At 45.6% G+C, this 27,987-nt stretch overlaps 1 pseudogene; it reads left to right on the forward strand.

Annotated features, from left to right (window-relative positions):
- Nucleotides 1–27,987, forward strand: part of LOC119358632 — a 72,071-nt pseudogene that overhangs the window by 11,184 nt on the left and 32,900 nt on the right.

Consider the following 27,987-nt stretch of genomic DNA (forward strand, 5'->3'; position numbering starts at 1 on the left):
GGGGGGGATCGATATACCCCCTCCCGATAACTTCAACACGTGGGGGGTCGATATACCCCCTCCCCGATAATATTATTTTCCCATGTACATATGTCGTCGTTGTCGATATAAACCCCTCCCGATAACTTCAACACGTGGGGGGTCGATATACCCCCCCCCGATAACTTCAACACGTGGGGGGGTCGATATACCCCCTCCCCGATAATATTTTCCCGTGTATGTATCTCGTCGTTGTCGATATTACCCCCTCCTTGAAGCATTCTCGAGGCCACCCCAAACCCTTGAAGCGTTGTTGAGGCCACCCCAAACCCTAGAGTAGCAGCGTCGAGGCCACTAATATGATTCCTTATTGTGATTAGCTAGCTAGTTCTACGTTTACCACTAATATATCCATCTGTCATGTTTGAATAATAATTACCATGGTGTAAATATTTGTAGAAATGACGGACACCCCCCGAGACGAAGCACAAGAAGCGATGTTGGGGGACATTATCGCACAAGGAAGTGATGACGTCTGCTCGTTGTTTCTCAATGACACCGATGGTCTGGAAGGACATGGTGATGAAGAAGCATGCTATGATTATGATGGCTCCGTTGACCCAATGCCGGTGCAAGAAGGAGACCGTGATGACGGCTCCGGTGTCCCAATGACGGTGCAAGAAGGAGACCGTGATGACGGCTCCGGTGACCGAACCGAGTCCGGCCAGGTATATATATTAGTTAAGCCTGTGCTGACTAGCTAATTGATGCATTCATTGTTTTGGTATGTACACATATTAATTAACTCTTGTCTTTCTTCTTTTTTCTAGCCCTCCAGATCGAGCACAACTTCGGTAAAGAGACGAGGCCCGAAGAAAAAGTTGAGCTCGGATGAAAGGTTTGAGATCATAGAAATCGCGTGCGATGGCCAACCGATTGAATCCATCCGGACAAAAGATGCATTTTTTGCTCAGTGCAGGGTCCTTGTTAGGGACAAGATCCCAATCAGCATCCACCAATGGTATAAGCCTAAGAACGAAGACCATGAGGTGTCTTATGTCAATGATATGCAGAAAAATGATCTTTGGACTAAGCTGAAGTCAAATTTCACCCTACCGCCAGAGGATGATCTGGAGAAGCCAGTTAAAGAGCAATTAATCAAGTCTTTTCCTCTTAAGAAGATGGCAGACCTATTCAGGAGGTGGAAGAATGAGCTGAAAAGGTTTGTCGACAAAGAAGAGACACCAGAATTCAAGGGAAAATACGAGAAGATCAGAGATCACTGGCCCGCATTTGTGGCCCACAAGACATCGAAACAGAGTAAGAAGATGTCGGCGACAAACAAGCAAAATGCTGCGAAGAAGAAGCTTCACCATCGCACAGGGTCAGGTGGCTACCTCAAAGCTCGGCCTAAGTGGGCCAAGGCTGAGAATGATCTGATTGATAAAGGGATCGAACCAGAGACAATGAACTGGCCAGACCGTTGCCGTACTTTGTTCTTCGGGGCTGGCGGAACCTTGGACCCTGTATCAGGGAAGTGCCTTTGGACGGACGAGCAAATGAAAATACCAGTCAAGAGGATATCGATGCAGTGCAGCAAGGGACGTTCGTTCCAGACAGAGAGAACGACGAGCTCACAATGGCCCTCGGGAATCCTGAGCACCCTGGACGGACACGAGGCATGCTAGGCTCCGTTCCGTGGAAAGTTGGGTTTCCGGACGCAGGCGGTTACAAATGCCAGGAGAGGAGGAAGAAAGTGCAGCAGACTGATACGTCTCCAACGTATGTATACTTTTTGATTGCTCCATGCTATATTATCTACTATTTTGGACTATATTGGGCTTTATTTTCCACTATTATATTATTTTTGGGACTAACCTTTTAACCGGAGGCCCAGCCCAGAATTGCTGTTTTTTTTGCCTATTTCAGTGTTTCAAAGAAACGGAATATCAAACGGAGTCCAAACAGAATAATCCTGTCTGGAATGCGATTTTCTTCCCGAATATGACCCAGGAGACTTGGACCCTACGCCAAGGAAGCTTCCAGGTGGGCACGAGGTAGGTGGCACGCCCCCCACCCTCGTGGGCCCACCGAAGCTTCACCGACGTACTTCTTCCTCCTATATATATCCACGTACCCCCAACCGATCAGAACAGGAGCCAAAAACCTAATTCCACCACCGCAACCTTCTATATCCACGAGATCCCATCTTGGGGCCTGTTCCGGAGCTCCGCCAAAGAGGGCCGTCATCACGGAGGGCTTCTACATCATCATAGCCTCTCCGATGAAGTGTGAGTAGTTTACCTCAGACCTTCGGGTCCATAGTTATTAGCTAGATGGCTTCTTCTCTCTTTTTGGATCTCAATATAATGTTCTCCCACTCTCTTGTGGAGATCTATTCGATGTAATCTTCTTCTTTTTGCGGTGTGTTTGTTGAGACCGATGAATTGTGGGTTTATGATCAAGTCTATCTATGAACAATATTTGAATCTTTTCTTAACTCTTTTATGTATGATTGGTTATCTTTGAAAGTCTCTTCGAATTATCCGTTTGGTTTGGCCAACTAGATTTGTAGTTCTTGCCATGGGAGAAGTGCTTAGCTTTGGGTTCGATCTTGCGGTGTCCTTTCCCATGGGGGAAGTGGTTAGCTTAGCTTTGGGGCAGCAAGGCACGTATTGCATAGTTGCCATCGAGGATAACAAGATCGGGTTTATTTCATATTGCATGAATTTATCTCTCTACATCATGTCATCTTGCTTAAAGCATTACTCTATTTTTAACTTAATACTCTAGATGCATGCTGGATAGCGGTCGATGAGTGGAGTAATAGTAGTAGATGCAGAATCATTTCGATCTACTTGTCACGGACGTGATGCCTATATACATGATCATGCCTAGATATTCTCATAACTATGCTCAATTCTGCCAATTGCTCAACAGTAATTTGTTCACCCACCGTAGAAAACTTATGCTCTTGAGAGAAGCTACTAGTGAAACCTATGGCCCCTGGGTCTATGCTCATCATATCATTCTCTATCACTTTAATCTTGCTTTGCTTTTTACTTTGCCTTTTACTTTTCACTTTGCATCTTTATACCAAAAATACCAAAAAAATTATCTCTATCAGATCTCACTCTCGTAAGTGACCGTGAAGGGATTGACAACCCCTAATCGCGTTGGTTGCGAGTAGCTATCGTTTTGTGTAGGTACGAGGGACTTGAGCGTGGCCTCCTACTGGATTGATACCTTGGTTCTCAAAAACTGAGGGAAATACTTACGCTACTCTGCTGCATCATCCTCTCCTCTTCGGGGAAAACCAACGCAAGCTTAAGAGGTAGCACAGACCCAACTGCAGGCGCTGCACACAAGGGTACAAGCGATAGAGGAACGAGAAGCAAATCGCAGCAAACAAACTGCCGAAGCTTCCCCCGAAGCTACCCCGCCATCTCAGTGGAGAAGCAGCGTGGCTTCCACCGAGCTGCTTCAGCCGGAGCATGTCTTGACGGCTCCTGCCAGCTATCCCGTGGATGCTATCACGGAGTCTCAAAATTGCCACATTATGACGCAATGGATGAATTTGAAGGTCAAGGCGGCTGTTGGCTCTGTTTTACCTAATGAACCCGGCGCAACTTTTCACTGCCGGCCGATTCCAGAAGGATATGCTAGGGTGATGGTGGATGAAATAACGGAGGGATTTGAGGACCTCTAGCTTGACCACCCTACCGGTGAAGGGGAGACTCGGCTGGGTTCTACTCTGAAGACTCCATGCCTATGGCGGAAGGAGCTCATCAACCTTCCGAACTGGATGCCTCTGCCTCCTCCTCCTCCTCCGGCGAGTCAAGGCACTCCGCCTCCTCCACTGGCTCCTCCTCCGGCGATTGACGATCAGGGCACTCGGCCTCCTTCTCCGGCACGTGGCGGCATTCCGCCTCCTTCTCCGCCTGCGCCGGCGCACCCGAGCAGCCAGCCTCCTCCTTCTCCGCCTCGTCAGCAAGGGCGAAAGAGACCCGCCGCTGCTCTGGCTGCTCCGGCGTGTCGTACTCCTTTTCCTCCGCCTCATAAGCAAGGAAAGAAGACAGCCACAGCCGCTCCGTCTGCTCTGCCGGCGTCTAGCAGTACAGCCAGAGGCGGGAGAAAATACAGATTCGGTCCTTCTCTGAAGACTCCAGAGAAGTTACCATACAAGATGACCCCAGAGGAGAACGCGAAGATCATGCGAACCGAAGTGACGAACTGGTTTCAAGGGGTGAAAGCAAAGAAACATCCACCTCCGGAGGAGAAGGTAGATCCGGTGAAAGCGAAGCGCACTCTGGCTTCCTTGAGAAAACCACCAAAGTCTCCATCGAAAGGCAACTATGAGCGCATTATTGCAAAGACATTTGTCGAAGCGGACGGTTGGGAAGTACTGTCAGTGATCAAAGGATAAAAGAACGACAATCTGCAAAAAAAATTGCCCAGCTCGGCGAACAAGCGAATCAATCGTCCCCCCCGCTCAAGGTGCCTAGCGAAATCGTCGCTAATGATCCGAGGATGGTGCTCGGTTATAGCAATCTTGGAGATTACCTGCCCGGCGATATACAATATGATTTCTTGGAGGTGGAGGCAGTACACAGATTCGAGTACGGGAAGCCTCTCGTCAATGATGAAAGATCTCTAACAACGATGATGCGAAGATTGCATGATTGGTACATGAAAACCTGGAGAGAGTCTGGGGGGAGGAATACTTTGACGCTGAGAGTTAGAGAGGAGCATGACCTCGTTGGAATTGAACTGTTGAATTATCCATTTGAGGAGTTCTTCAAGTTTTTCAATCAAAGGGTCCTCGATAAAGCAACGGTCACCTGCTACTGTCTGTAAGTACTACTACTTCTGTCATTAAGTCTCTCCATATAGGTCAGCTGTTTCATTGCATGTATTTATAATTATCTTCACTATATTATGCAGATTGAAGATCGCCGAATTGAAGAAAAGACAAGTTGGTGATATTGGGTTCATTAACACAAATCTCATAGATGCAACTTGCTACGATCATTGGTAATAAATGAAAACAAAGATATAATACTCTTTCCTTACAACTTCAAGTGAGTGTTACTGTCTTGTGCATATTCGGTTTCCCTTATATATTAGTCTAGGTTATAGTAATATAATTGATGAGTTATGCATGCGTGCGCAGTTTCCACTATATTTGCCTAGAGATTAAGCTTGAGCAGGGACTAGTAACCGTCTTAGACTCGACACAAAAAGATCCCCAGGAGTATGCAGACATGACTGAAATACTCGAGAAGTAAGTTAAATCGATCATTATCCACCATATCAACAACTTTGTTCATTTCCTGATATCAAGTAATTGTTTTCTTTGTCTGACAGGGTTTGGAGAAAATTCACCAAAAAAGCTCCGGGACTGCCGAAGAAGCTGCAATTTAGATACTCGAAAGTAAGTACTATAGTAGCATGTTCCGCCTGTCTCCTAGTAATTCGAGCGCTAGTTTCATCAATACCATTTGGCATGCCTGCTTATCAGTTTGATTGACCTCTATTTCTTGTAAAGTGGTTGTGGCAGGATCAAGGGAATGATTTCTGTGGACACTACGTTTGCGAGTCCATCCGCTACACGACCTGTGAACGGGGGTACACTGAAGAACAATATGAAGTGCGTAAGCAATAATATTCACAATTTTATTTTATTACCATCATTTGTATTGAGTTTCATTTATTCACATATATATGTATTGACCCCCTTCTTCAAATTAGATCTTTCGGATGCGGGATGAACTCCTACCACCAGATCGTATGCGAGCAATTCAAGAGGAATTGGCGACATTCTTCCTTGACCACATGACCGCTGAAGACGGAAAATACCATGTGGAGCTTGACTTCGTATATAGTTAGGAGATTATATTGTAAGAGATAATTATTGTATATATGTAGCCGGTAGTGTCGGATAGATATACATAACTTGTTGTTCGACCAATCTCTCGGAGAAGGAGCGGTGGTCGATATCACGTCTCTCTGTATGCATATATGTTCATGACGATCTTCTGTTTCCTTCGTTTGCTTACTAGCTAGCTAGCGTGTCTAGTACTCTCTATACGTATATAGTACGTAGCACGTCGACCAAGCACGGACATAAGAGATGACACTTCTCTCTATTAATTAGCTATAGCTATAACACAATATATGAAACACCTAAATTAACCCCCCAAAACCCCCAACCCCTCCCCCTTTAAAAAAAAACCACAGCCCCTGAATGCTGACGCGTGGATGCCTATTGGTCCCGGTTAGTGCCACCAACCGGGACCAAAGGCCCTCCTGCCTGGGCTCGGCGCACCGGCCACGTGGAGGCCCATTTGTCCCGGTTCTAGACTGAACCGGGACTAAAGGGCTAGGGCATTAGTAACAACCCTTTAGTCCCGGTTCAGGAACCGGGACAAAAGGCCCTTACCAACCAGGACTAATGGTGGTTTATCTACTAGTGACTGGAACTGGTCCAACAAATCCTGTGTCCTCAACAAGTGACTGGTTCTATCCTCTCCCTCTCTTTATTTAGAGTTTGTCTTCGTGAAGTCATTGCCTGTTTGCTTTACCTATTTGTCTTCACAGTTTGACTACTATCGTTGTTTGGCTTCATACCATCTTCCATCCCGATCCTTACTACCTAGCTGCTATTAGTCTTCGTGCTTATACTTCATTGCATACTTGACTATGGCTTGCTTAGTGTAGTTTATCTTCCACTACATATCAATAAGGTTATTTCTATTGTTTGTCTTCGAAACTTCCATGTATTGAATACTTTCATAAAAATCGTCTATTCACCCCCCCCCCTAGTCGATAACTAGCACTTTCAGTAATACCAATGTCACTAATTCATTCATTCTTGGAAAAAAATTCTTTAGAAAATTCCACTATTATATGCTTATTTGCACATACTATACAAAAAGCAACTTATGTGTAAGTTGTATGCAAATTTTGTGATTATTTGTTTTATTTTCTTTCTTTCTTTGTAAAGGGTAATGTCAATGCCATTAATTTATTCTTTGCTCATAAAATGTCTTTTGTGTAAGAATACATGCAATAAGAATTCAATATGTGTGTGAATTATACTAGGTTGCCAAACTTACACTATTACATGTTTATTTTTTTGCATATTACATAAAGCGAGATTTTAGTGCGAAGCTGTGTTTTATATTATTTTTCTTTCTTTTTAGAGGGTAATACCAATGCAAGAAATTCTTTTTTTTGACACCTCCAACTAATTCATTATTACATGGAATACTCCATCATATATTTTATTATGTGTCCTTTCTTCTTTAAGGGTAATAACAGTGCCACTAGTTCATTCATTTTTTAAACTTCTTTTTAAAGAAAAATTAACTATTATATGTGTGTATTTTTTTCATATTGTAAAAAGCACAATTTCTATGTATATTGTGTGCAAATTTTCGGAAATCCAACTCGGTGCCCAGGCTCATCTGCTCTTGTTCAGAAAAAAATCGAAACAAAACATAGAAAAATTAAAGAATAATCCAATTTTTTGTGTGGTAGATAATTTGATGCCTCAGGTCCGTTTCAAATTTCAACTCATTTGGACATCTGAGCAGCTCTCGGCAAAAAAGACAAATCGGGTCTGAACAGTGCGTGAACGCACTAGTAGAAATACGACCTTTAGTGTGGGTTCGTAAGGACAATTAGTACCGGTTCTGGAACTGGTACTAAAGGGTGGGCACTAAAGGTACCCCCCCTAGTGCCGGTTCAACACAAACCCGTGCTAAAGGCCCACCACGTCGCACCAGCCCGCGCCGTGGTCTGGGCGACCTTTAGTACCGGTTGGTACTAAAGGATATATTTTTAATTTTTTTTGAAATTTTGTTTCCATTTTTTTGAATTTTTTTCTTTTTTTTCGAATTTCAGTTTTTTGAATTATTTGACGATTTAGCCTCTAATCACCCCTCATAACTTGTCAAGTGTACACCACTAATTCCAAATCATCTAACTTCCCGGTCGGTCACCCATCTTCTCACTACTCCAGCCTGAGCACGCTTAACTTTCGAGTTCTATTCCCCCTAGTCTCCAAGTCAGCACTTGTTGTAAGGGTAATAACAGTGCCACTAGTTCATTCATTTTTTGAACTTCTTTTTAAAGAAAAATTAACTATTATATGTGTGTATTTTTTTCATATTGTAAAAAGCACAATTTCTATGTATATTGTGTGCAAATTTTCGGAAATCCAACTCGGTGCCCAGGCTCATCTGCTCTTGTTCAGAAAAAAATCGAAACAAAACATAGAAAAATTAAAGAATAATCCAATTTTTTGTGTGGTAGATAATTTGATGCCTCAGGTCCGTTTCAAATTTCAACTCATTTGGACATCTGAGCAGCTCTCGGCAAAAAAGACAAATCGGGTCTGAACAGTGCGTGAACGCACTAGTAGAAATACGACCTTTAGTGTGGGTTCGTAAGGAAAATTAGTACCGGTTCTGGAACTGGTACTAAAGGGTGGGCACTAAAGGTACCCCCCCTAGTGCCGGTTCAACACAAACCCGTGCTAAAGGCCCACCACGTCGCACCAGCCCGCGCCGTGGTCTGGGCGACCTTTAGTACCGGTTGGTACTAAAGGATATATTTTTAATTTTTTTTGAAATTTTGTTTCCATTTTTTTGAATTTTTTTCTTTTTTTTCGAATTTCAGTTTTTTGAATTATTTGACGATTTAGCCTCTAATCACCCCTCATAACTTGTCAAGTGTACACCACTAATTCCAAATCATCTAACTTCCTGGTCGGTCACCCATCTTCTCACTACTCCAGCCTGAGCACGCTTAACTTTCGAGTTCTATTCCCCCTAGTCTCCAAGTCAGCACTTGTTGTTTTCCTAACAATAGTAAGCTGTCAATCCTATTAACCCTCAAGAGTTTAGCTCGAGTACGAAGTCACAAGTATCATTGTTTGAGCTTGAAACTATTATTTTAAAATACAATAATTATTTAGTAACACTAATATTTCTTGAATAAGTAGTTTGACCATAGTTTGACCATAGTTTGACCACAGTTTGACCAGATTTAACCAAAATTCAAAAAAAACTGAACTAATTATTTATTAACTCTAATATTATTGAATAATTATTTAGTAACACTAATATTTATTGAATAAGTAGTTTGACCACAGTTTGACCAAAAATTCAAAAAAACTGAAATTTGAGCATAACTTTTTTTCCTTTGTGAATTTGAGGATTCTAAAAATCTTCAAAGCCCCCCCCCCCCATTGAAATCGGATGTGGATTTTAATTCCCTACATTTTGATATATTATACATTTTTTTCCGACATCGTATGCAAAAGTTATAGCCGTTTTACGTTTTCATTACACGTTTTTGCAAAACATGTCCAAATTTATATTTTTAAATTTCCCTAACTATTAGATGTAGTAACATAACTACATCTCGAAGGATTTTAATTTTTGAAGTTTTTTTAATTTTTTTTTTTTGCAAAACTGAAAAGGCGATACCGGGGGTAGAGTTTGAAAATTGCCCCCTTTAGTGTGGGTTCGTGGCACGAACCCACACTAAAGGCTTGTCCCCTTTAGTGTGGGTTCGTGGCATGAACCGGTACTATAGGTTAGCCCTTTAGTACCGGTTTGTGTCACAAACCGGTACTAAAGGGGCTCGTGGGAACCCGGCCTGACGCCAGCCTGCCACTACCCCTTTAGTACCGGTTCGTGGCACAAACCGGTACTAAAGGCTCAACATGAACCGGTACTAATGCATATGGTGCCTTTAGTGCCGGGCCAACTTCAAACCCACACTAATGTGTCTCACATTAGACCCTTTTTCTACTAGTGACGGTAAACTTTTTTACAGACCCTGAAATTGTCTTTTTTACCGAGAGCTGCTATGATGTCCAAATGAGTTGAAATTTGGAGTGGACCTCACGCATCAAATTATCTACCACACAAAAAACATTTGCATTTTTTTTGAATTTTTCTAGTATTTGTTTTGATTTTTTTTGAGCATAGGTGGAGATGAGCCCGGGAGTAGAAACTCCGCATCCGCAAATTTTGTCATGTTTTCCTTTTATTTTCTTTCTTCATAAAGGATAATACCAGCACCACTAGTTCATTCTTCCTTAGGAAGCTTCATATTTTGTTTTTCTTTATTTTTGTCCATTTATTTTTATTTTTGTCTTGTGTCTTACCAGGGATTGGGTCAATTTCTGTTATGTTTCAGACCATGCCCAAGTATTTAGTAGGCTTTTGTTTGGCGGTTGCAAAGGGAGTGCTCCTCTAGAAAATTTACTGGCCCAAATAATTGCAAGTCGATTTTGATTTTGCTGCACTGACAAAAGTGGACGTGCCCAAATTATTTTTTCAGCCAACTTTTCCCTAGCCGGTCCCTTGTATTTTTCCACTTTTTCTTTTTTGAGCGGTCACAGAAAGTTCATAAAACATGTAACCAAGACCCAAAGACTACCTTGTATGTTTTTAAGAATGAAAGCTACGTTGTCGGCTAACTAATTGCTCCAAGTTCAGTGCACCACACATCGGTTGTCATTTCAAGTACTCTGCCTGGCTAGCTTATAAGCAACCGATCGAGCTTGTGATGATAAAGTAAGCTGGTTCAGAAGAACAATTGCGCCGCAGAGCTCCAGAAAGTGCTGAGCTAGACATTAACTTCCCATGGCAGATCTCGTCATGCTAGAGACGCCTCCGACGGCATGGTTTCTGTTCCTCTTCCAGCTCTTCCTCTTGTTTGTGCTTTATTACTGGTTCACTTGGAAGACAGCAAAAAGGCAACAGCGAGAAGCCAGACTCCCGCCATCACCACCGACGCTGCCCATCATCAGCCACCTGCACCTCCTCGGCTCGCTCCCACACGTCTTGCTCCGCAGCCTCACCAGGAAGCATGGCCCCGACGTGATGCTCCTCCATCTCGGCGCCGTGCCGACGCTCGTCGTGTCATCGCCGCGTGCCGCAGAGGCGGTGCTGTGCACCAACGACCACGTCTTGGCGTCACGGCCGCACTCCGTGGTCACCGACGTCCTCATGTACGGCTCGTCCGACGTCGCCTTTGCGCCATATGGCCAAGGCTGGCGGCAGGCAAGGAAGCTCCTCACCAACCACATGCTGAGCGTTAGAAAGGTGCAATCTTTCCGCAGCGCCGTCATGGAGGAGGTAACTTTCAATGATTTTCCAGTTTTCCCCACACCACATTTGATAGAATTGTTTTTAATATCTCGGCGTGAAACACATTATGAAGACATGAAACTGAAAAATGCATAAATTTTTTTCCTTTCCGGACAAAAAAAATCTTACTATTTCAGAAGATGAAGAAAACTATGGATTGTGAAAAATAAAAATTAGATGACGAGTTGACCAGAAGAAAAATAGAAAATGGGTCTGTCTATCCGCAAGGCGAGGTAGTGCAGGTCCATCAGACAAAAATATATCGTCATATTTAATAAATATTTAATATAATTTGTAAGAAAAGCTGACCATAGATCATGTGGGTAAAATAATATAGATTGTGCTTCATTAAGAAATCTCGAAACCAACTCAGTCCAGTTGGCACACAGTCCTAGCACTAGTAGAAAACGGACCATTAGTACCGGTTTGTAAGGGCCTTTAGTGCCGGTTATGGAACCGGCACTAACGTTTCGGCACTAAAGCCCCCCCCCCCTTTAGTACCGGTTCGGCACGAACCGACGCTAAAGTGCCACCACGTGGCGTGAGCTCGCGCCCTGGTACGGGGGACCTTTAGTACCGGTTGGTGTCACCCATCCCTCTCACTACTCCAGCCCAAGCACGCTTAACTTTCAGATTCTATTCTCCTTCGTTTCCGAGTCTGCACTTGTTGTTTTCCTGACAATAGTAAGATGTCAATCCTATTAACCCTCAGGAGTTTAGCTTGAGCATGAAGTCACACATTTCACCGTTTGAGTTTCAAACTATTATTCTAAAAAAATAGTAATTATTTAGTAACGCTAATATATCTTGAATAAGTTTGACCATAGTTTGACCATAGTTTGACCAGATTTGACCAAAATTCAAAAAATGAAATAATTATTTAGTAACACTAATATTCTTGAATAATTATGTAGTAACACTAATATTTCTTGAATAAGTAGTTTGACCATAGTTTGACCACAGTTTGACCAGATTTGAACAAAATTCAAAAAAACTGAGATACTTATTTATTAACACTAATATTATTGCGTAATTATTTAGTAACACTCTATATTTCTTGAATCAGTTGTTTGACCGGTTTGACAAGATTTAACCAAAATTCAAAAAAACATAAATTAGAGCATATCTTTTTTTTCCTTTTACAATTTGTCATTTCAAAAATTGTCATAAACCCTAAACCCGGGACATAAAACGTCGGAAACTCTATGCTAAACAGTAAAAACTAAGGGTTTAGACCATAAAACCTAACCCTAAACGCTGAAATCTAAACCCTAGCACTAAACGCTAAAAACGTCCAACAAACGTCTAAAACGCCCAAAAACTCTATTTTCCCTTTGGAATTTCGTGATTTAAATCATGTGAACACTAACCTTTGGAGAATCATTGAAGAAGGTTTCTATCCACATGATCCAAGCAACTTCACTCCTCGAGAAGCCGCGGACAATCAATTCAATGAGAATGCTCTCTTCATCATGCAAGATGCAATTCCACCCGAAGACCTACCTCATCTTCGTCCCTTCGCCTTGGCCAAAGATGCATGGCATTGTGTCGTGTCTCTCTACCAAGGAAGCGCAAGCATTCGACGCTCCAACTATGAAGTGGTACAAGATAAGGCCGATGAGTTTGCAATGAAAGAAGATGAAGAACCTCGTGAGCTTTATCGGAGAGTAACCAAACTCGCGGTCTCACTACGAGATCACGGGAGCAAGGACACGGATGACAATTGGATCAAGCGCAAATTCCTCAAGGCAATGATGCCCTACCACAAGGCAATGTCCTCCGTCATTCGTCAAAGACCGGACTTCCACACTTTGACCTCAAGCGAAGTGTTGTATGAGTTTGTGGCCATGAACATTTTGGACAAGACCGCCGACAATGCGGTGCTCCATTCTCAACGGGCAAAGAAGCCCAACCTTGCATCAAAGGCCAAGCTCACCGTTGAAGAAGAAGAAGAGCAAGAAGGGGAGAGAAACACCGAAGATACGAAGTATGCATATCATGAACACATGGCACTTGCTTCAAGGCAATTTTGGAGGAAGAAAAACTCGAGGCCAAACTTTAGCAAAAACAACTCGGGTGGCACGAGGGGCAAGCAACGTGTAAGGACTTGCTACAATTGCGGCAACGTGAGTCATTTTGTTGCGGAATGCCCATATTTGAAGAGGGAAGACAATGGTGGCAAGCTCATCCGAAAGGACAAGGCCAAGTCGTTCCCCAACAAGAACAACTTCACCAAGAAGACTCCTCCCAAGGCATTGGTGGTACAAGAAGAGTACATTGAGGATGATGATGATGATGAAGGTGATGAGTCAGTTGCCATGGCCTCCATTGCCATTGCGACGAATCCTCGGGTATCTCTCTTCGACTCACCCAATGAGAGCATCACCGCCAGGTGCCTCATGGCCAAAGCCACAAACAAGGTAACCTCCAACATCAAAACTACCATCATTAATCATCCTTCTCCGGCGGATAGCATTAATGAACTTGATGGAGATAATGTGGAGGCTAATGAGTTTGAGGCCTTTATGGGCAAACTCAAGGGAAAATCCAAGAAGCACTTTGTTGCTCTCTTGGAACAACTTGGTGAAGCTAATGACTTGATCGAGGCTCACGAAAACACCATCACGAAGATGGAAGGGCATAGTCGTGACTATGCCGATGAGATTTCGGATCTTTCCAATGCTCTTGGGGAAGAGTGTGGTCTTCGTTTGGCTCTTGAGGAGTCACACAACGTTGATCATGCCAAGTTAAAGAAAGACTATGATCATGTACTCATTGTTTCTCGTGTGCTAAATTCCGAGAAGGCCAAACTCGGGGTTGATCTTGCTAGACTCAAAGAGGAGTTTGATACACTTGACAAGGCCCACAAGGCCTTGAAGGGTATTCACGCTAGTCTCAAGGAGTCTCATGATCAACTCCAAGTGAAGCTAACTAAGGAGAAATCAACTTTTCCTCATATGGTTTTAATTGATAATGCAAATGCTACTAACCCAAGTTGTGAGCATATACATCTTGTTGAGGAAAATGCTAAGTTGAAGGAGCAACTTGAGAGAGGTCTTGCGACTTACATACAAGGCAAGAAGAACCTCAACGATCTCTTGATCAACAAAAAGGGAGTTGTAGCCAAGGAAGGGGTTGGGTACGTGCCCGACTCCAAGAACAAGAAGAAGAATGACAAGACCAAAAGACCTCCTCCTCTCATGCAAACCTTTGTGAAGGAGGGAGAAAGTGACTCCGAAGAGAAGAAAAGGAACACAGCAAGGGGCGGCAATGTCAAGAAGGGCAATGCCACCCCTCCCAACAAAGCCGGCGATTTTAACCCTTCTTATGTGTTATGCCGTGCTAGTGATGGGCATGTTTATGCCAAATTTGTTGGTTCTTCTCATGAGTACATTGAATGGTCTATTTGGGTTCCAAAGACCCTTGTTACTAACATCAAAGGACCCATTACAAAACGGGTACCTAAAACCAAGCATTGATCTCTTGTAGGTGTTTGCTTCCGGTGGTGGATCATGGTTGCTCGATAGCGGAGCTACAAATCATATGACCGAAAGCAAGGACTTGGTGGTGGACGTGCACAAGGTTCCATCTATGCCCACCAATGTCGAGTGGGGTGACGCCTCATCTTCTAAGGTATTGGGACTTGGCAAGGTGGTCATTTCTCATGATCTCACGATTGAGAAGGTCATGCTTGTTAAGTCCCTTGCGTACAATTTACTTTCCGTTCGTCAACTTGCAATCACGGGCTTTGCCACTTTCTTTGATATCGATACCATGGCCCTCTTGTGGAGCAAGACTCTTAAAGTAGCTTTTGTCGGGCATGTCGAGAACGGTCTATATGTGATTAACTTTTCGGAGCGACCCACTAAGACCGCGACATGCCTAATGGCTAAAGTTGATGTGGGATGGCTTTGGCATCGCCGTTTAGCCCATGTCAATATGAGATCTTTGCAAAGTCTCCTCAAGGGGGACCATGTCCGTGGACTAACGAATGTTAGTTTTGCTAAAGATCGTGCTTGCAGTGCCTGTATCGAAGGAAAACTACATGAGAAGGCTCACCCTCCCACAACTATCATTTACTCAAAGAGGCCCTTGGAACTCCTTCACATGGATCTCTTTGGGCCTCCATCCTTCGATAGTCTTGGAGGTAGGAAGTATTGCTTGGTGATTGTGGATGACTACTCAAGGTACACGTGGGTCTATTTCTTCAAGAGGAAGAGCGAGACCCAACAAACCGTCATTGACTTTGCAAATGAAGCACAACGTCAACACAATGCAAAGATCTTGACAATAAGAAGTGACAACGGCACCGAGTTCAAGAACTACACCTTGGATGAATTTCTTAGTGATGAGGGAATCAAGCATCAATATTCCGCACCATACACCCCTCAACAAAACGGTGTTGCGGAGAGGAAGAACCGGACGTTGATGGATGCAGCAAGGACCATGATGGCGGAGTTCAAGTCTCCGTACAACTTTTGGGCCGAAGCCATCAACACCGCGTGCCATGCATCCAATCGGCTCTACGTCCGCAAGGGCTTGAACAAGACTCCATACGAGATACTCACAAGTAACAAGCCCAGCCTGAAGTACTTCCGGGTATTCGGGTGTAAGTGTTTCATTCTCAAGAAAGGTGTTCGGTTGTCTAAATTTGAGGCTAGAGCTTATGAGGGCATATTCGTTGGCTATGCTACAAACTCTCATGCTTACCGTGTCCTCAATAAATCCACGGGACTTATTGAGGAGACGTGTAACGTGGAGTTTGATGAGAATAACGGCTCCCAAGTGGAGCATAGTGGCACTTGTGATGTAGGTGATGAAATTCCTCCCCAAGCCATAAGAAGAATGGGTGTTGGCTTTATCCTACCCATTGAGGAACCCCTTGTGGCCGAAGGAGAAGGACAAAGCTCCACTCAAGTGGAGCCATCACCAACCCAAGGCCCACACACTTCCGAAGAACAACATGAAGGCCCTCATCCTCAAGGACATGACCAAGGGCAAGATCACACTCAAGACGGTGGTGACACATCAAGTGATGCCCAAGGTCATGTTCTCTCCTCCGAGAAAGTCCAAGAACAATAACAAGCCCAAGACGACGCTCAAGATGATCAAGTGACCACTCCTCGTCTCACCCCCGAGGAGGAATTAGAGCGTCGTGCCGCCAAGGTTGCTTCCAAGCTCTCCACCAAGGATCATCTCATGACGAATGTGCTTGGAAGCTTAAGAAAGGGGGTAAGCACTCGTAGACAATTAGCAAATTATTGTGAGCATCACGCGTTTGTCTCTTGTGTGGAACCCCACAAGGTCTATGAAGCGCTAGAAGATCCGGATTGGCTCAATGCAATGCATGAAGAACTCAACAACTTCGAGCGCAACAAAGTGTGGAGATTGGTGCCAAGACCGACCGGTAATCACAATGTCATAGGAACCAAGTGGATTTTTAAGAACAAGCAAGATGCCCATGGGATTATCATTCGCAACAAGGCTCATTTGGTAGCACAGGGCTACTCCCAAGTCGAGGGTATCGACTACGGTGAAACCTTTGCTCCCGTTGCTCGTCTTGAATCCATTCGCATATTGATTGCATATGCTTCTCATCATAACTTTAAGTTACAACAAATGGATGTGAAGAGTGCTTTTCTTAATGGTCCCATTAATGAGTTGGTTTACGTCAAACAACCCCCCGGGTTCGAGGATCCCTACTTTCCCGATCATGTGTATCAACTCGATATGGCACTCTATGGCCTTAAACAAGCCCCACGTGCGTGGTATGACCACCTTACCGAGTTGTTACAAGACCGTAGTTTTGAAGTTGGGCTAATCGACCCCACTCTTTTTACTAAGAAGGTCAAAGGGGAGTTGTTTGTGTGCCAATTATACGTTGATGATATTATCTTTGGTTCTCCTAACAAAGCTTTTAATGAGGAATTTGCTGCTCTCATGACCTCAAAGTTCGAGATGTCCTCCATGGGAGAGTTGAAGTTCTTTCTAGGGTTCGAAGTGAAGCAAAGAAGAGAAGGAGCCTTCATCAATCAATCCAAATACACTCAAGACATGCTCAAGAGATTCAAGCTAAGTGACGTCAAGCTGGCCTCTACTCCAATGCCCACCAAGTGCCAACTTGACTTAGATCCCAATGGTAAAGTGGTGGATCAAAAGGTATGTCGTTCCATGATTGGATCCTTGATTTACCTTTGTGCATCTAAACCGGACATCATGTTGAGTGTGGGAATTTGTGCATGGTTTCAAGCTGCACCTAAGGAAAGTCACTATGTGGCTGTCAAACGAATCTTTCGATATTTAGCTCATACCCCAAACTTTGGCTTAGGGTACCCAAGAGGATTCCGATTGGGCGGGAGACAAAGTGGATAGGAAGTCCACTTCCGGAGGGTGCCAATTCCTTGGTTGCTCTTTGGTAAGTTGGTCTTCCAAAAAGCAAAGTTGTGTGTCTCTCTCGTCCACTGAGGCAGAGTATGTTGCCGCCGGCAGTTGTTGTGCTCAACTCCTATGGATGAGGCAAACTTTAAAGGATTACGGTGTCACTTGTGACAAAGTGCCTCTTTGGTGTGACAATGAAAGTGCCATCAAGATCTCTCTCAACCCGGTGCAACACTTCAAGACGAAGCATATTGAGATTCGGTATCACTTCATCCGGGATCACATTAGGCGAGGAGAGATCGAGCTCAATTATGTCAACACTCATGACAACCTTGCAGATATTTTCACGAAGCCCTTTGATGAAGCAAGATTTCGCGAGTTAAGGCATGAGCTAAATATCATTGATTCAAGCAATGTGGCTTGAACCCTTGCACACCCCACCATGCTCATTTTGTTGTCTAGTTTAGGTGTAGGCATGGACATAGGGGGGGGGGTGTTGTTCTCTCAATGAACTCTCCCTCCCCCCATTATGCATAAATTGATAAAGTCTTTCACTTTAGCCATTATTGATGGTACTTGTGCTTCAAAGGCGAGTTTTGGTCGTGGGCCCAAGGTTAAAATCTTCGCGGCGCCATACCTTTTGACTCAAACATAGGTGGCCTCAGCCACCGCCCTCTTTTGAAGAGGTGTGTCGTGTTCGTTTGCTGGTGTGCTCTTTTTCTTGCCGTTTTTGTCTTTCCTTCGAGCAAAAGCCGTATTGGTTTGGTTGCCGTGGCGTTCTGGGCGGTACTACCGCTGGTGGCGCGCGGTACTACCTCTCTAAGCGGTACTACCGCCCCCCAGCGCGGTACTACCGCTGAGGGACGAGACCAGGGGGTTAAGTCGGGGCAGGGGGAGGTATCTTCTCCCACATACCCATTCACTTCGCCCCCCTCTTTCCTCTTCCTCTCTCCAGCCTCCACTCGCCGCGGGAGGTCTCCGGCGGATCTCCGTCTCCGGGGCGTCCCTCTCCATTTCCTTTGGTGGAGTCAATCCCCACCCCGTTCTCGTGCCATGGATGCCGGTATTGCCCCCGTTCCTTCTTTCCTTTTGTCTCGGTTTCAGATCTTGTTTCTTAGGGGCAATGGTGGTTGCATCTCTAGATTTTTGGCTAAATCTAGGCTTGAGTTGGTTGGAGAAGGCAACTAGACTATCTCGATTAGAGTTTGGTAGGAATATTTTTGAATTTGGCAGGCCGGTAGTGCGGATCTGACCACGGTAGTAGGAAACCGCTATTTCTCCGCCTCGTGCTGTAGAAAACTGTTGTTATCCGCCTCGAGCAGTACTACCGCTCTCGTTGGAGCGGTACTACCGCTCTCTGTGGAGCGGTACTACCGCTTGGAGTGGTGCTACCGTGGGCATGTCACGGTACTAACGCTGCATGCCCAATTCCATCATTTTCCTGCCTTTCCTTGATCTTTTTTTGAGTTTGTTGGCTTATGCTCGTTCTTTTCTGGTTGTTGTGCGTGTTCTTGTGTTTGGCTCCAGGTGATGACCCTTCTGAGCAGCAAGGTCATAGTATCAACCCCGGGCGTGCAACTTCAAAACGCTACCACACCTTTGAGCCAGCCGGTGGATCCTCTAGCACCCAACCAGTAGGTGCATCCGCAAGTGTTCCTCCACTGCCTCAGCACTCAAAGAGACCCACCCACAAGCCAAAAGGGAAGACTGTGACTGAGATGACCAACTAGGAGTTTTGGGACAGGCGTCGCTGCAATCCCTATGAAGTGGACCAAGAACCCACTTTGGTCAACCGCCCGTTCTGGAACCGTTTTCAGTTTGCCATCTACTTTGATGTGATCAAGGCCAAGAAGAATCTCTTTGTTGATGTTCGCTCCATTGACACTGATGCTATGGAGAAGGACCCGGAGTACTTTGGCGAAGCCCTTCAGATGTGCACTCAGCAAAACATCCTCAGGATCATGTAATTCAACAAGTATTTCGATGCAGACTTGGTGGCTCAATTCTATGCCACCGTTCATCTTGGGACAGATGTCGACATGACTCTGACATGGATGACCAATGGCAAGCTGCTTTCCGTCAGGTGGAAGGCTTTCATGGGGCTACTTGATGTGGTGGATCTCGGGCTTGAGACTCCAGACGGTTTCCGCCCCCACCTCAATACTACTTCCACTCACAAGCAAGCTCTTTGGCCCTACTGCACTGTGAAGGTTCATCCTGTGACTAAGAAGCAAACCTATGAGCTATCTTCGTATCTGGACATTCTTCATCGCATCTTCCGTGACACTCTCTTCCCTCACATCGGGAATCTGGATATGGTCCACTCCTATCTCGTGGACATGCTTCTGTTCTGTCAGCGTGAGAAGGACGCAAACACTGGAGAGAGCCTGGATATTTCTCATGTCATGTGGTCTGAACTCCTATCTGCCGTGTCTGAGCGCAAGTGCTCGATTTATGGTCCATTCATCATGAGGCTCATTGAGAGAGCCTGGGCACATACCTATCCCAGGGTGTTGCTAGAGACTGGAGACTTGGTTTCCCATGAGATCAAGTGTCTGAGGAAGAAGGACAACTGGGCCACCCCAGCTCATCATACCGGGGGACCGTCTGCTGCTGCTGCTGCCATGGAGGCCGAGAGAGGGGAGGCCACTGGTGATCACACGGAGACCTTTGGGCCCTCTAGTGCAGAACCTTCGTGGGAGAAGAATCTCAAACTCAAGATGAAGAAGCTTTTCTGCATGGAGTCTCATGGCCAGTACATGACACATGTGGCGGAGAAGCATGCCAGGGTACGCCACAAGGAGCTCATGCGTCAGCTGGGAGCAACAGTTGCCAGTGGTTCTGAGGGACAGATCACTGAAGAGGAGGAATGGATACATCAGCATTGCCCTTGGACTGACTCCGATGCCGAGCAGTTTTGAACCCAGGATGATGATGCTGACGATCACGATGATGATGCTGACTATCATGCTGAGATGTGATGCTCGAGATCCTCATCTTCCCATCACCTGGAGTCGTAGCGTCACTCTTTGCCCTTTTTGGTGTCTCGCTGCCAAAGGGGGAGAGAGTGTAGGGATTTGTGTTGTTGCCGTGCTTTGAACTTGTGTCTTCGTGTGTGTTCTCTCGTGTCTTTATTTGGTTTGGTTTGGTGCCCGTGAGACCTAAGTTCTAGACATATGGTGTGAGACATATGCTCCCTATCGCTACCTACCTTATTACTTATGTCCTTTCAGAGTATTGTAGTTTATTATGAGATGCATGATTGCCCTGTTTATTCTATTCTCTCATATATATCTTGTGCTTAGTATTGTTGGACTATAAAATATAGGGGGAGTGTTGATCCGAATGTGTGTGTCTTGTCCTATCTAGGTGCACACATTCTGGGGGGGCTCGTCTATATTTTGTAGTTCTTACTTTTCTTCATTTTATTTCTTTTCCTTGCGCAAATCCCTAGTTGTCATCAATCCACCAAAAAGGGGGAGATTGTTACGGCATATCTCTCTCAAGGTAGTTTTGGTGATTGATGACAACATGTTTGCGGACTAATCTTGTTCTTTGAATAATTCACAGATTCTCCCTTGGCACGAGACGCTTTCTTCCCCTCGGAGTGGATTTCAAGACGGTGTAGCTCTTTCGTTTCTTTCTCAGTGGACTAGTTGCGTAGAGGGCACCGTACTATCAAGAGGGGGTCCGCTGGGGTATGGCATAGGTGAAATCATCACATACACATCAGTTTCTCACCCTCCGAGCTTTTCCATTCCTCTATAGAGTTCTCTCCTCTCTTCCTTGTCTTGTCTAGGTCCAAGCGGTAGTACCGCGCAACCCAGCGGTAGTATCGCTGAGGAGCCACAAGCGGCAGTACCGCTCCACAGCGGTAGTACCGCCCGTGGCTCCACAGCAGTAGTACCGCTGGGGGTGCCTGGCACCTCCGCCCCATCCTCAGCATCTTTGGAGATTCTCTCTCTCTGTTGCGCCCCAGCGGTAGTACCGCACTACCAGCGGTAGTACGACCGAAGGGTCACAAGTGGCAGTACCGCTTGTGACCGCTCTGCCGTAGTACCGCTGGGCAGTCTGGCTCCTACCGCCTCGATTCGAGAGGTCTTTTTCTCATGTCAGGTTTTGCGGCACTAGTTGCGGTGGTAGAGGCGGTAGTACCGTTCCAGGAGCAGTAGTACCGCCCCTACCACCGCAGTAGTACTGCGTTGGGTCCTGAACCCTGTTGCTCTCTTCTGCGTGGTAGTAACGCCACCTGGAGCGGCAGTATCATTGGCGCAGCGGTAGTACCGCCCCTCTGTAGCCGTACTACCGCCCTGTGCGGGGCTGGTTGGTGGGGCAACGGTTGGATGTTACCCCCACTATAAAAGGGAGTCCCCCTTCTTCTCTTAGATCAACCTCTTCCTCCCCAAGCTTCATTTATTGCTCAAGCTCCATTAAATGCTCCGAAGCTCCATTGTCGCCCGATCTACCTCTCTAGCCAATCAAACTTGTTGATTTGCTCGGGAGTGGTTGAGAAGGCCCCGATCTACACTTCCACCAAGGGATTTTCGATTCCCCCACTCATCCCTAGCAGATCTTGTTACTCTTGGGTGTTTGAGCACCTTAGACGGTTGAGGTCACCGCGGAGCCAAAGTCCATTGTGGTGAAGCTTCGTGGTTTTGTTGGGAGCCTCCGATTGAGTTGTGGAGATTGCCCCAACCTTTTTTGTAAAGGTTTGGTCGCCGCCTTCAAGGGCACCAATAGTGGAATCATGGCATCTCACATTGTGTGAGGGTGTGAGGAGAATACGGTGGCCCTAGTGGCTTCTTGGGGAGCATTGTGCCTCCACACCGCTCTAACGGAGACGTACTTCCCCTCAAAAGGAAGGAACTTCGGTAACACATCCTCATCTTCACCGGATCCACTCTTGGTTATCTCTTACCTTTACTTGTGCAAGCTCTCTAGTGTTACTTCTCTTGCTTGCTTGTTTGCTTCTTGCTATTGCATCATATAGGTTGCTCACCTAGTTGCACATCTAGACAACCTACTTTGATGCAAAAATTGCTAGTTGCCTATTCACCCCCCCCTCTAGTCAACCATATCGATCCTTTCAACTGCTCTGTTTTTTCTGGCCGGCGAGGGGAGAGGGCTTGGTGGTGCTCTAGCTCACCTCCTATACACACAAGATGTTCGATGGAATGCCCGAGCCACACTACTTAAGCTTTCTCCTCTCCAAGCTCGACCTCCAAGCTCCATTTTCCTCAATATTTGTCTAGGTTTAGCGGTCCGTCACGCCCCGTCCCCGTCTTCACCGTCGTCGATCACCCGCGCCGATCTCATCGCCGGCACCACTGTGGTGAGCCTCTTGTTCTTATCTTCTTTCTGAAAGGAAAAATATTCTTACTTGTATGTTTGGATAGATACTTGTATTATTTTCTTACTTTTATTATTGCATCTTATATAGTGTGATGGTTTTGGTATCCGCCCCCGTCGGCCCTTGTCATGTCTATGATTCGGATGTGGTATATATTATCTTTATAACTATTGGTTCATTTATTGTTTATGAAAATTATGCCGACCAACGTGACATAGATTTTATTTATCTAGGAGGTATGTGAACCAGAAATTCCAACCGACCCTATCGTCGAGAGGTTAAATTTAGTTGAAGAAGAAAACATTATCTTGAAGGAAAAAATAAAAAAAATTGAGGAGGAGAAGATGTTATTGGAGTTGCATGTTGCGGATGTCGTCGATGATCACAAGAGCAAGATGGATGCAATGCACTTGAAGATTAGAAAGATTTGAAAATATGCCATTCATACCGAGGCTTGGTATCATTATGCCGTTGGATCAATTGTTATCTTGGTTGCGATTATGATCGCATTTGTTTTCGCATTGAAATGTTTTACATAGTCTCAATGTATGGTTTAATTAATTAGATGCTCTGGAGAGCTATATGTTGTTAGATGAGAACTATGTATGTACTTTGGTTTTAATGTGATGATGAACTTCTATTAATTTGGTCACTTAATTATCTATTCATGATGTTCTGTAATGGTTTTTGACACACTTAATTATATATAATGCACGCAGATGAACCGGCAATGGATGTACGGTGACAGACGCACCTCCGAGTACATTAAGGGTGTGCATGAGTTTCTCGAAGCGGCTGAGGCAAACAAGCAGAATGGTTTTATGTGTTGTCCATGCACTAAATGTGGGAATACGATGTCTTACTCTAACCGGAAAATCCTTCACACCCACCTGCTTTACAAGGGTTTCATGCCACACTATAATGTTTGGACGAGGCACGGAGAAATAGGGGTTATGATGGAAGACGGCGAAGAAGAACACTACGATGACAACTATGTTCCCCCTGAATATGGTGATGCTTCAACAGGGGGAGCTGGTGAAGATGAAGAGGAACCAGACGATGTGCCCAATGATGCTACAATGGGTGAAGCTGCTGAAGATCAAGAGGAACCAGACGATGTGCCCGATGATGATGATCTCCGCCCGGTCATTGTCGATGCAAGGACGCATTGCGAATGTCAAAAGGAGCTGAAGTTCGATCGCATGTTAGAGAATCAGAAAAAAGGGTTGTACCTCAATTGCGAAGATGGCAACACAAACCTCGGTACCGTACTGGAATTGCTGCAGTGGAAGGCAGAGAATGCTGTGCCTGACAAAGGATTTGAGAAGCTATTGAAAATATTGAAGAAGAAGCTTCCAAAGGATAACAAATTGCCCGACAGTACATACGCAGCAAAGAAGGTCGTATGCCCTCTAGGATTGGAGGTGCAGAAGATACATGCATGCCCTAATGACTGCATCCTCTACCGCGGTGCATACAAGGATCTGAACGCATGCCCGGTATGTAGTGCATTGCGGTATAAGATCAGACGAGATGACCTAGGTGATGTTGACGGCGAGCCCCCCAGGAAGAGGGTTCCTGCGAAGGTGATGTGGTATGCTCCTATAATACCACGGTTGAAACGTCTGTGCAGAAACGGAGAGCATGTCAAGTTGATGCGATGGCACAGTGAGGATGGTAAGAAAGACGGGAAGTGGAGAGCACCCGCTGACGGGTCGCAGTGGAGAAAAATCGAGAGAAAGTACTGGGATGAGTTTGCAAAGGACCTAAGGAACGTATGGTTTGCTTTAAGCGCGGATGGCATTAATCCTTTCGGGGAGCAGAGCAGCAATCACAACACCTGGCCGTGACTCTATGTATGTATAACCTTCCTCCTTGGATGTGCATGAAGCGGAAGTTCATTATGATGCCAGTTCTCATCCAAGGCCCTAAGCAACCCGGCAACGACATTGATGTGTACCTAAGGCCATTAGTTGAAGAACTTTTACAGCTGTGGAATGGAAACAGTGTCCGTACGTGGGATGAGCACAGACAGGAGGAATTTAACCTAAAGGCGTTGTTGTTCGTGACCATCAACGATTGGCCCACTCTCAATAACCTTTTAGGACAGACAAACAAGGGATACCACACATGCACGCATTGTTTAGATGACACTGAAAGTATATACCTGGACAAATGCAGGAAGAATGTGTACCTGGGCCATCGTCGATTTCTTCCGACCAACCATCAATGTCGAAAAAAAGGCAAGCATTTCAAAGGCGAGGCAGATCACCGGAAGAAGCCCGCCATGCGTACCAGTGATCACGTACTTGCTATGGTTAATGATTTACACGTAATCTTTGGAAAGGGTCCTGGCGCACTAGCTGTTCCGAATGACGCTGAGGGACATGCACCCATGTGGAAGAAGAAATCTTTATTTTGGGACCTAGAGGTCCGCTCTTCAATCGACGTGATGCATGTGACGAAGAACCTTTGCATGAACCTGCTAGGTTCTTGGGCGTGTATGGAAAGACAAAAGATACACCTGAGGCATGGGAGCACCTGCAACGTTTGCACGAAAAAGACGGCATGCCTCTGAAGCAGTATGAAGGTCCTGCCAGCTACACTCTTACGAAATCGTACCAAGGCTAAGGAGTGATGTGGCGCAATGTCTTGTCAGTTTCGAGCTGGTGTTCCCACCATCCTTCTTCAATATCATGACGCACGTCCTAGTTCATCTAGTCGACGAGATTGTCATTCTGGGGCCCGTATTTCTACAAAATATATTCCCCTTTGAGAGGTTCATGGGAGTCCTAAAGAAATATGTCCGTAACCATGCTAGGCCAGAAGGAAGCATCTCCATGGGCCATCAATCAGAGGATGTCATCGGGTTTTGTGCTGACTTCATTCCTGGCCTTAAGAAGATAGGTCTCTCTAAATCGCGGTATGAGGGGAGACTGACTGGAAAAGGAACGCTTGGAAGGGACTCAATATTATGCAGGGACAGATATTCTTGGTCTCAAGCACACTACACAGTTCTACAGAACTCTACCTTGGTGACCCCGTATGTCGATGAACACAAGAACAGTCTGCGCTCCAAACACCAGGAGCAGTGCGACGACTGGATTACATGTGAACACATCAGGACTTTCAGCAGTTGGTTGGAAACACGTCTCAGAGGTGACAACACTATTTGTGATGAGCTGTACTTGTTGTCCAGGGGACCATCTTTGACTGTATTGATTTACAAAGGATACGAGATAAACGGGAATACATTTTACACGATTGACCAAGATCAAAAGAGCACCAACCAAAACAGCAGTGTCCGCTTTGATGCAACAACCGAGAGGGGAAATGACACATATTATGGTTACATAGTGGACATATGGGAACTTGACTACGGACATGATTTTGAGGTCCCTTTGTTTAAGTGCAAATGGGCCAATCTGTCAGGAGGCGGGTTACAGGTAGACTCACAGTACGGAATGACAACAGTGGATCTGAAAAATCTTGGGTACACTGACTGTTGGAAATATGCCCTAGAGGCAATAATAAAAGCATTATTATTATATTTCCTTGTTCATGATAATTGTCTTTATTCATGCTATAATTGTGTTATCCGGAAATCGTAATACATGTGTGAATAATAGACACCAACATGTCCCTAGTAAGCCTCTAGTTGACTAGCTCGTTGATCAACAAATAGTCATGGTTTCCTGACTATTGACATTGGATGTCATTGATAACGAGATCGCATCATTAGGAGAATGATGTGATGGACAAGACCCAATCCTAAACATAGCACAAGATCATATAGTTCGTTTGCTAGAGTTTTCCAATGTCAAGTATCTTTTCCTTAGACCATGAGATCGTGTAACTCCCAGATACCGTAGGAGTACTTTGGGTATACCAAACGTCACAACATAACTGGGTGACTATAAAGGTATACTACGGGTATCTCCGAAAGTGTCTGTTGGGTTGACACGGATCAAGACTGGGATTTGTCACTCCGTATGACGGAGAGGTATCACCGGGCCCACTCAGTAATGCATCATCATAATGAGCTCAATGTGACCAAGTGTCTGGTCACGGGATCATGCATTATGGTATGAGTAAAGTGACTTGCCGGTAACGAGATTGAACAAGGTATTGGGATACCGACGATCGAATCTCGGGCAAGTAACATACCGATTGACAAAGGGAATTGTATACGGGGTTGCTTGAATCCTCGACATCATGGTTCATCCGATGAGATCATCGAGGAGCATGTGGGAGCCAACATGGGTATCCAGATCCCACTGTTGGTTATTGCCCGAGAGCCGTCTCGGTCATGTCTACATGTCTCCCGAACCCGTAGGGTCTACACACTTAAGGTTCGGTGACGATAGGGTTGTATGAATATGAGTATGCAGCAAACCGAATGTTGTTCGGAGTCCCGGCTGAGATCCCGGACGTCACGAGGAGTTCCAGAATGGTCCGGAGGTAAAGAATTATATATAGGAAGTGCAGTTTCAGCCATCGAGAAAGTTTCGGGGTCACCGGTATTGTACCGGGACCACCGGATGGGTCCCGGGGGTCCACCGGGAGGGGCCACCCATCCCGGAGGGCCCCATGGGATGAAGTGGGAGGGGGAACCATCCCTTAGTGGGCTGGTGCGCCCCCCTAGGCCCAACCCCTGCACCTAGGGTTGGAACCCTAGGGTGGGGGGGGGGGGCGCCCCACTTGCCTTGGGGGGCACTCCACCCCCTTGGCCGCTGCCCCCCTTAGAGATTGGATCTCCCAAGGGCCGGCGCCCCTCCAAGGGGGCCTATATAAAGGGGGGAGGGAGGGGGCAGCCGCACCCTTGCATCTTGGCGCCTCCCTCTCCCCTGCTACACCTCTTCTCCTCCGTCACGTGCTTGGCGAAGCCCTGCCGGAGTGCTGCTTCTCCACCAACACTACGTCGTCGTGCTGCTGCTGGAGCCATCTTCCTCAACCTCTCCTTCCGCTTGCTGGATCAAGAAGGAGGAGACGTCATCCACTCCGTACGTGTGTTGAACGCGGAGGTGCCGTCCGTTCGGCGCTTGGTCATCGGTGATTTGGATCATGGCGAGTATGACTCCATCATCCACGTTCTAGTGAACGCCTCCG

This window comes from Triticum dicoccoides, chromosome 2A (assembly GCF_002162155.2).
Source record: "Triticum dicoccoides isolate Atlit2015 ecotype Zavitan chromosome 2A, WEW_v2.0, whole genome shotgun sequence".
In the NCBI taxonomy this organism is placed as follows: domain Eukaryota; kingdom Viridiplantae; phylum Streptophyta; class Magnoliopsida; order Poales; family Poaceae; genus Triticum; species Triticum dicoccoides.